This window comes from Pinus tabuliformis, chromosome 2_2, assembly GCF_031772625.1.
Source record: "Pinus tabuliformis cultivar Carrire ecotype Pingquan chromosome 2_2, CPIR1, whole genome shotgun sequence".
NCBI classification, from domain to species: Eukaryota; Viridiplantae; Streptophyta; class Pinopsida; order Pinales; family Pinaceae; genus Pinus; species Pinus tabuliformis.
This window is the reverse complement of record NC_142300.1, coordinates 924,843,268-924,854,505: the sequence shown is the minus strand read 5'-3', so window position 1 is coordinate 924,854,505 and position 11,238 is coordinate 924,843,268.

Here is an 11,238-nt window from a genome sequence, read left to right as displayed (position 1 = left end):
TTCAGTTTTCATGTTCTACTGAGATTCAGATTCCAAGATTGCAGTGAAGTGATTATACATTTCTGGGCTGACCGAAGAAGGTTCAGAAATGAAGCTACTGATTAATTCATCTTCGATAGAATCTTTGAAAGTTAAAGCTTGTCCGATAGTCAGGATAGGTTGGGTTTCTTCATCCTCATAATCTAACCATACAAAGTTGTCATTATTAGTCATGGGTGTAGCATGAGGATAAAGGGTAAGTTGTTTGGTTTCCTGCCCATTAGAGATGGTTAATGATCCTGATCTACAGCTGATGAAAGCATCTGCTGTAGCTAGCCAAGGTCTTCCTAGAATCAGTGGATGACCCCCCAACTTTGTTTTAGTTTGTAACACCACAAAATCAGCTGGGTAATTCCAGGATTCTACAGAAATTATTAGGTCTTCAATGACTCCTTCAGGTTTAATTGTAGAGCGATCAGCTAGCTCTAGAATAGTTGGAGTTTCCCTAATAAAGTTTTTTAACTGCAGCAATTGTGCTGTTTCAAGCATCATAATGTTTATTGCAGCACCCAAATCTACTAGAACTTTAGAGACAAAGGTTTTTCCAACCTGAACTGTTACTGTAGGGTGACCAGGGTCACCATATTTCACAGGAGGATCTTTTTCTGTCATTAAAGCAGTCAGTTCTCCCATCACATGAACTGTGAGGGGGTCCTTAGCTTTTCTTCCAGGTTTTTTTATACAGATATCTCTAACAGTCCTAGCATAAATGGGAACATCTCTTAGCGCTTGCAACAATGGAATTTTAACATATAAATTCTGCAGTTCACCTAAAAGGTTAAAAGCAGGTTGCTCAAGCGTTTTGGTGAGAGCCAGACGTTTAGGGAATGGCGGATCTGCTATTTGAGCATTGTTGTTAGATGCTGATTCAACTGTTTCAGCATTATTGTTAGCTGGTTTTTCTTTTCCAACTTCCTCTTTATCAGAGTCAGTAATGTCATCAATGATGGGTTCAACAATTCTCCCTGAACGGAGATGGATATCGTTACATTGCATAGGGGAGACAGGCTGATTTTGAACATCAATTACTTGCAGAGCTTTATTATTATTTGGGTTGGGGTTAGGTTGCACAGGCAGCTGTGGTCTAATTGCTTGGTTATTCGGAGGAGTATTGGATGGTAAGGAAAGAGATTGTTGATGCTGAGGAAATGGCATCTGCTGGGCTGCCCAGTTCGGATTCCATTGATTAAAATACGATTGCTGGGGAGCCCAAGGATTCCACATGGTAGGATCAGGAAAAGGAAGACTTGGTTGTTGCATGGGTAGAAAATTCATCGTATTAAAGGGTGGGTACTGCATTTGGTTCATGGGTGGGTAATTCGTTTGAAAGGGAGAATGATTATTCCAACGACTAAATGCTGTGTTAGAATTCATACCTTGTCTTTGTGGCCATTGCCTCCTCTGTGTCATCAGGTACACTGCTTCAGCCTCTTCTTCAGTTGACTGCAGTGCTGCTTTTATTCCCGGTAGAGAGGGGCATTGCTGGGTCTCATGGTCCTTTTCACAGATCGTGCAGACTGGTACCTTATCTAGTGGGCATTCCCTGAGTGGGTGTTTTTCTCTGCATTTAGAACAAAAAATAGCTAGGGAAGCTTCTGCTTCTGCCTGTTTCTTTTTTACCTGCAGAGCATCAATTTGTGAAGCAAAAGAGCTTAACATTTCAGTTTTAAATTCTTCCAACAAATTACCTATTTTAGCCCTTGTTGCTCCTCCACTTGCTGACTTCTGGACTCTTGAATATACGCTGTCCCTGCTTTTTGGTCTGCTTACTGCTCCTCTTGAACATCTCATACAGAGGTTGATAATTTCATCAAATGGTTCCTTGGAAATGTCCCCTTTTCCAAGCATATTCAACATGTCCAAGCAGTCATCTCGTACCCCTTTCAACAGTATTGTTTTCAGAATATCTTTACTCATGGTAGGGTGGTCAGACCGCTGTAGATTATACTGCAGTCTTTCCACAAAGTCCTCCAGATTCTCGTCCTCCTTCTGAACTAGTTTAAACAACTCTTCCTTCCTCTCTCTTGTTCGGCAGTAATCCTGATATTTGGCCAGAAAACTTTCTTTCATCTGATCCCAGGTAGTGATTGCCTAAGCTCCTAAGCTCATAAACCACCTTAACGCATTCCCTTTTAGTGTTGCTGGAAACAGTTTTAGTTTCTGATTAGGGCTCACATAATCATAACTCCTACATAGTATATCAAATTCAAAGAGGAATTCATCCGGGTCTTCAGAGGATAACCCATGAAAGTTGGGTAATGCTGAAAGTGGAATGTTCTTCATAGGGGTTGCCCCTCTCGGGAGCTCCCCAATAGGGAACTCCAGGGTAGAGAGTGAGTTTTCCCCCCTTCCTTCTGCTCTGTTATCCTCCATGGTCTTCTTCCTAAATCGCTTGCTCTATCTTCAGTATCTTCTGTCTCTTCAGGTTCTTCTATCGGTTCCTCAGTGTGCTCTGGTACTTCCAACTTCCTTTCAGGTCCTAGTACTTCCTTCGTCTGTCGATCTGTTTGTGAGGAATACTAGATCTGAGGTCTCCGGGAACTCGTCCTCTGTGATGTCTCGGCCTTTGAAATAATTTCGTCAATGAAGGTCTTTCTTCCTCCCCCGCCTTTGCCACCTGTGAAATTAGGTTTCCTGCGTCCTCTCATGCACCTGTTATTCTTAAAAAGAAATCATTAATGCTTTTAAAATCTTTAGTTGCCTTCCCCGGCAACGACGCCAAAATGTTGGCTACTTGAATTGTTTATTGATTAAACAGTCGAGTACCACATTAATTTGTCAACCCGGGAAAGTCCTTTTATTTCAAAGGTGACCTCGTACTGTATGTACTTAATTCTAAAAGCATTAAAAGCTGTAGTATACACAATTCTATCTTCTGTCAAACTCCTTACTCTATGTTATAGCAGTTAAAATATATTGCAGAGATGAAATGAAAGCAGTTAACTAAGAATACAAATCTGCAAAGAAAAATAATGGCTGCTCTGTTAGCAGAGGATCAGGACCCTATCCTCAGGGTAAGGATGTTCAGCACCTGCCCCTGTAACCAAATTGCCAACACACACTGCAATTTCTAATCACCGGAGAAGTATTCTTTTACAATATCAAGCAATTAACAAAACAGAGTATCAGCAAAAAGAAATTATCAGAGGTAATGCTACAGAATCCAAACAGAGTATCAGCAAAAAAAAATTATCAGAGATAATGCTACAGAATTCAAACACACTCACACACTAACAGAAAATAAATGGGTGAATCTTGTGAAGAAGGTGGGCCCTGTCCCTCTCACAAGATTCCCCAGAATACAGATGCCAGATTAGATGCTCAGAACAACCTTTTATTCATCTGCCAAAATGTCCAGTTACAATGAAAATTCAGACTTGCTTTTGTTTTTCAAAATTTCCCTTACAACTTGTTTTCTTTCTTTCCCCCCCTTCTAATGTAGATGTCTCCTCTTTATAGAGGAGACATCTATTACAATAGACCGTCATGGTTCATTCAGTTTAACCTTTTTGTCAAAAATAATAAATCCATCCTTGTTACAGGATGCCGTTACAACAGTGTGATGGTGTATTCTTTCTTGGGTCTCTTACTGTTACACAGCTCGTAAAGAAACCTCAACCGTCTTCTTGGAATCCTCATACTATCCTTTGCCGCTTCACCATTGTTGCTGATTTAGTAAACTCATGCTGTTCCTGGTGTTTCAGCGACTGTAACTATGTTTTACCGTTTCTAGACAGTTGCTGATCGTGCTGTGTCAGCATGGAACTCTGCCAATCTTCTGATAGTTGCTGTTTCCGCTTGTCATTTCCGGTGTTCTAGTTGTTGCAAAATAACGTTTTCCCTGCTTTAGATAGTTGTTGTTGCTGGTGTTGCAGCAACTGCGTAGTTGCTGTTTCTGGTGTTGCAGCAACTACGTAGTTGATGTTTCTGGTGTTGCAGCAACTAAGAACTATAATTTATGCAGACTTTAGACAGTTCAACGGTTACTTAGAAACTTGGTTAACCTCTCCAAAGATTAATTATAAAGATAACATGAATATGTAATGAATGATTAAACATATAGTAATGAGGAGAGTTGCTTCATACCTTGGAATGATTAGGTCATTATATAATCAAAAGCTTTCAACTTATGGACTGAAGAGGGTAATATTATAGCAAAAATACAAGGTCAAAAGTGGTCAATTTGGAGTCCTAACAGGAGTCTTATAAAAATTTGAGATTCGTCAAGAAGGATTGATGCTTTCTCACAATAGTTGTATTATCATCTATTAGGTCATACATTCATTATTCATTCATTTACTAATGAAAACATAATGAGAGCCATACATCATCATTGTCATAAAACATGCTTATAACCAACAAATAACTAGAGATGCATAAATGCTAGAAAAACCATTAAAGCCACATAATAACAAGTGCATCTACACATAGAAAACAAGAGGAAAAGAGCTCTTATTAATCATATGTAAAAGCCAACCAAGCTAGGTAATTCCATGAACCACCCAACCATAGATTGGGATGAACCAAATCTTTCTTTCAGCCAATCACCCCCATGTGATATTCCAAGCATGAATGTGGTATTTACAACAAAACCAACCAGGGCTTCCATAATCTTTACCATATATCCCATCCTGGGATTCCTAGGCCCAAAACCCTCATCAATACAACCAGGATTTACTACAATCCACACTATATTACTAGGCCCTAAACAAGAAACATACACTATCAACATTTACCACAATCCCATTGTCCAGGGATCACTAGGAATATACAAGCATGGATACCTATGGATCTCTCCACCTAAACCGTGAGGATTTTCCATATCCATTCTCTATTCTTTACCGTATATCCCTCCATTCACCAGTCAAGGATTCCTAGGTCCAACGAGAGCATGACCTCTAGGATTTATCATATATCTTGCCATTCACCAGTCGAGTATTCCTAGGCCCAATGAGGCTCCCACCCTCTAGGATTTACCGTAATTCCCACCATTCTGGTCAAGGGAATCCTAGGCCTAATTAAGGGTGTTCAAAATAAGGCTTTACTATATATCCCATCCCAGGATTCCTAAGCCTTGTGATTAATCCTAAGACCACCCCACTCAGATTTGAATTCATCCGACAATCCAACTCAACCAAAACATGAGAACCCCATCACACCATGGTTATCTGAAAAATGGAAAGGAAACGCTGAAAAATGTTGTCACACCTGGAAAAACCCATTCTAACGAAATTAAGAGAACCAAAACACGCATGCATGTGCCATGCATACCAAAACTAGCAATAAAATCATACACACAACTCAATACCTGCAAGTAATCCCACAGTAGCAGCTTGATCCCACTCTTCCTTGATCTTTTCTTCCCTTTGTTTTCTTCTCCTTGCTTTGACTTCTTTCCTCTAATGCTAGAGTGATCTAAGAACACTCTAAGAGTCCAAGAGTATGAAAGAATACAAAGAATAGGGAGAGAGCTCCAAATTGAACTGACAAAAGGTTGTGAACTGATCCTTAGAAGCCTTTTTATTAATGAGGCCTCTATTTTATTCAATTTCCATTATTTTCCTGCATTTTCCTCCTCACATGCAACCTGTGACCTTTCACCTTCCTTTTCTCCTAATTTCCTTTATTTTCATTAAAAAAATAACAATTAATGCCTCATGCCTTACCATTGCCTTTTCCAATTTCCTTAGCCATAATAAACCAAATGAACACCCACATTAGGATGTATTGCCCAACATTCAGCTTGAAATACGTGTCATGTGGCCTTGGTTATTATTTTTCTTTTATTAACTTTATTACATGGATTTTTTACTAGGGTTGTTACACTAATATAGGAATCAAATACAGAGGAAATGATGATTAGGGTTAGGTCACATACCTTAAAGTCATAGATCCAAAATCTGACAGTTGGTTTGTCTGCCCCAAGCCTGCTAAGTTTTAAGGCTCCCTCCCTCTCTCCAAATTATCCAACAACACAATGTGCGAATGAATTAGAATTAGGGGAAAGAAGACCTTTTATAGGAAAAGCCCTCGTTTTTCCCTTGGCCATTATGAGCAAATCGTAGCTCAGTTTGACAAACTGTCTACACTGTTGGAAAGTTCTCACTGAGCTCTATATTAGATCTTTCTTTGTTTTTGGTAATTTGAAACTTTGTCGGAAAGTCATTTTTTCCATGAGGTCTCATTTTGTTGCCTATTAAAATCAAATCTCTCCATATAAGTCGTCACTACACTAGAACCACTTTGTTTTTGCACCTGTGACTTATATGTAGAGTTTTTATATGAGTAATCACTATTTACTCACGTTTTTATGGTCCCCTTTAGGTCTTTCCCATGTGGCAGCATCATAGAGTCACCCTTGTTCAAAGCATCAACTATGAGTTGCCCCTACATCCATGGAGTCTATTCAGTGTCCCATTGAGTCTTTTTTCATTATATTATCCCTCTATATGTTGCATTTATACTGTCTTGATCACATTTGGCCTCCAACTATCATGATATTTCTTTGAAAAGAATTTATCTGAGTAATTGACCATCCCCTTCGAAATCGTGTCAATCGCTGCCAGGTAAACCTTGCATATTATATTATGATAAGGGAAGTCATAAGTCCACCAGTCCCCTTATTTCCCCATCATCATCCCCGGTGTTAGTCTCTATCAATTATTATAATACTATGATCCTTGTTCTTTTATTAAGGACTCCTCATTGCCTTAACTTTAGCCAGTCATCTTCTGTTGACATCAACACATTGATTCCAGGAGAGTGGTCTAGAGGGTGGTGCACCTTTCTTCCATCCTTCATCCTTCTTCAAGGCCTTGGATCAAGCAAAGGGAATCATCATTTTCCTTTGACTTGGTTGTTACCCGTGTGCTCGACTCCAACTCATTATCGCATAATCGAGGATTGTACACTTGATGGTCCAGTGATCTAGAAAATTGTCCTAGGATTCTCCAAGTGTGTGTAATATTTTCCAAACCTCATGAAGGGGTGGCCCTTTAGGTATCCCCCCACATGTTTAGATTTTAACATTTCATGATCTAGCCTCAAGTGAAGTTCTGTAGGTTTTACTAAGTCAGTTTCTTCTAATCACAAAACCCACAACATGCACCTCTCTTTAAGATGGTCCATTCAGATCTTCGAGGCCCTTTCCTATTTAGCAGGGATTCTTTGGTTGTGATCTCCCCCTCATATCAGAATGGGGGAATTATGTCCTATGTACTCCATTCAATAGATTTCATTATATTAGTCTTGGCCTCTATTTACAGGAAACTTATGTATATAGGAATCATTATATCATTGTATTACTTTTTGGCACATTGGCGTGGGAATATCTTGTATCATGTACTATGTTGCTCATACCCACATTGTTGGGAACACCATTATCATTTGTACTTAGTTATCTTGGTGGGTATGGGTATGCTTCCCCTACCTCATTGAGATCTTATACTCATCATAAAAGGAGACTTCTCTATGACAAGTAGGTCTTTCCCCTTCCAGTTTTAGTCCTTACGTTCATTACTCTCTCTCTCTCTCTCTCTCTCTCTCTCTCTCTTGCTTTCCCCCCTTTGGTCTCTCGTGAAAATAAACCTACAACGTATTTCGCTCATATGATGTGCTCCTGACACTCTTACATTGGGGGGTAATCCATTATCACCAAAAAATTATAACTTAGCCATTTCCTTTTAGGTTGATTGAAATACACCATGTAGGATGAGTTTTTACACATTAAAACCCACTTTCACCTTCGGAAGTTATTTAGTGAACCATTTTTCTAAATTATTTCTCATTAAAATCCAAAAAATATCATGGGAATAATTAAATAAATCATTATTTATTTATTATTTTCTCGAAATAATGATTAAATCATTATTTAATGATGGCAATGTTTATTGAACCATTTTTCTAAATTATTTCTCATTAAAATCCAAAAATTCCCATGACAATAATTAAATAAATCATTATTTATTTAGTATTCTCTCGCAATAATTATTAAATCATTATTTAATGATGACGTACTCTAACTTATAGACAAATTAACTCGTTTCACTAGAATCTGACGATACAATTTCAAACAAGATTGTGATTTTTTATTGTTTAAAATACATTTTTGAATGTATAAATGAATTTAACACCTTGAAAACCCCCTATGGCACTCAAATTCTATAGATTAAACAAATTAAACTCAAGTTTTTAAAAATCTTTGTTGGATTTTGGTTAAAATTAACCAAAACAAATATTGTGAAAAAACCCATTCAATGTCTAAGTTAGACTGCACCTTTAATGATTATTTCTAACTATATTTTAATCAACCACTCAAGAATGATTCAATAAATCATTATTTTTTTATTATTCCATAATTATCCCTCAATTTTATCTTTGACCAAGTATTAGTTTGTCTTTGACCAAAACCTTATCACACTTATCCATAGTTTAACATTAGGAATTCATATTTTTTTTTAATTGAAATTTGTTTATTTGTAAAGTGATTGGTTGAGGTCTTATTATGGGTTGTTTAATAACTTCCATTCCTATTAGTTGCTATTTTTTTTTTTTTTTTGTTTTATTTCCTTTTATTTAATTTTTTTTTTCCTATTATTTCTATTTTCATGAATTATAATTTTTTCACAATATTTTTAATTTAAGGTGACTTATTATTATATTAAAAACATATTTTAATAAAATAATTATAGACAATTATATATATTAATAAAAATAAAACACACACACATAGATATATGTATTTTAATATAAACAACATTAGCTAATCATATTTCTTAATTTGTGGTGATGGCATTCAACAATATAATATTTTATTAGTTGTTTTATTTTTGTGATGAAATCTATGTCTTTGTTATCTTTTTTGTTTCATTAAACAATATTTAAGCTAAGTGACAGGTACTAGCTACTATCTAGTCATTGTTTCTCTCATGAGATAATTATTAAATCATTATTTAGTAATTATTTCTAAGTCATATTTGAATTTTATCACCATAATGTAATTTATACATATTTTTTTATTTGTTAATTACTTTAACCACTTTCTAAATAAAGATATTTGATCATTTCAAATAATCTTTCCCTCTCTAAAATACAATAAAATATTCCTAATGGCTATACCTTGATTTAGTCTAACATTTTTTTATTATTATCCTAAATCTAGATCTATCATAATATTTTGTTATAAATAGAGGGGTTTTCTCCTCATTCTTCACCATGACCATTTTCATCATCCCTATTATTGTCATGTGAGATTTGAGCTCTCATTTTTAGTTCAATCCATCAACACTTATTTTTCCCATTGCATACCTCTTGAGAGAGAGAATTGAAGATATAGCTAAAGTACTGGGTATTAAAGGACCCATTCCAAGGAGGGGGATTTGTAGATCAAAATCCGCATCTTCTCCTCACCGGTTGTAAAAAATTTTAATAATAAAATTCAGTTTATCATATTTCCATTGGGTTTTAGATATAATATATGTTGTTATATGTCTCTTTTTATTTGCATGTTATTTGTTGTAGGGTTTTTAAAATTTGTTTTTTAGATCTAAAGAGCATATTAGCAATCATTTTCTATTGCTAGGGCTATTTATCACTAGTGGCTTCAGTGAAGGATTTTGGTACACTTTTCCAAAAACTTCATACTAACAACGATAATTGACTCTAATTGTCTCCTAATAGTTGGGAGCCTAACTAATCACATTGTGGATCCCCTTGTATTTTCAAAAATTAGAAATAAGTAAAATAACACTATTTCTTTAATAACAATTAATATTTAGAATCTCATAAAAGAAGATAATAAAGGAAAAATAATAACCACTATTGATGGGATACTTATTCCAAGTTGAATGTCGGGCAAAAGCATAGTGATGGGGATCACTTGTGGTTGACTAATAGCTAAGGAAATTGGCAAAGGATTTGGACAGGAAAAATGGCATTTTGACACATTTATTTATGAAAATAATGGAAATTAGGAGAAAGGAGAGGTGAAAGGTCACAAGTTGCATGTAAAGAGGAAAATGAAGGAAAATAAAGGAAAATGAAGAAAATAGAGACCTCATTAATAAAAAGGCTTATGAGTATATCCATAAACACACTTTTATCAGTTCAGATTTGGAGCTCTCTCTCTATTCTCTCTCTCTCATACTCTTGGACACAGAGAGTTTTCTTAGAGCACTCTTGGAGAGTGTGGCATACTTGGAGTTTTGGAGTAAGAAGGCAAAGGAAGAGTAGGAAAGTGTAAGAGAACATCTGGATCATAATGGGTTTTTCTTGGAGGTACTGAGTTGCATGTATGTTTTCCTCAATATTTTTTGCATTCATGGCATATGCATGTGTTTTATTAGTCATGATCTATCGTTGGCATGGAGGATTGTCTCGATTCACAATGGATTTTCCTACTCTTTCCATTTCCGAAATAGCCATGGTGTTGTGGGTTCATTTGTTTGTCTCTTTGGTTGGTTATCAGGTTTCCTTTAGCTCGGTTTGAGCTACCAGTTCCTGGATACAATGGTTGGAAAAACACTTAGGAAGCCCTATAACAGCTTGGGTTGAGTTACTAGTCCTGAAAACCTTGGTTGGACAAACGTTATGGAATCCCTTGGTGGGTTGAGTTACTAGTCGTAGAAGCCCTAGTTGGACAAATGCTCTCGAAGCCCTAATAAATATGTGGGTTGAGTTACTAGTCTTAGAAGCCTTGGTTGGAAGAAATGCTCTGGAGTCCTGGAAGGCTTGGGTAAAGACCAATCTGGTGAGGGTTTGTGATGTACGACTATGAAGTGGAATCACTGTTTGATGGGTTGAGGTGGTTTGGCCTCTAGAAGCCCTAGATGGTTTTTGATTGATGTGTTTCATGAGATCCCACATTCATGCTTGGAATATGGCACGGGGGTGACTAGCTAAAGAGAGATTTGCCTCAGCCATGTCTATGGTCAGGTGGTTCATGGAAGTCTCGAACCTGGTTGGCCTTTGAATTATTAATATGAGGTTATTTCTGCTTGTTAATTCATAAGTAGTTTCCTGGTTTATATGTGAATTATATGGTTGTTGTTTCCTTGTTATTTTTGTTGCTATTATGCTAATTATGAACATGTATTATGACAGTGGTTATGTATCATCATGTTTTTACTTGTAAATTAATGAACAATGTACCTAGGTCCTAATGGATGAAACTGCATCTAATGTGTTTAGGTACCAATGTTT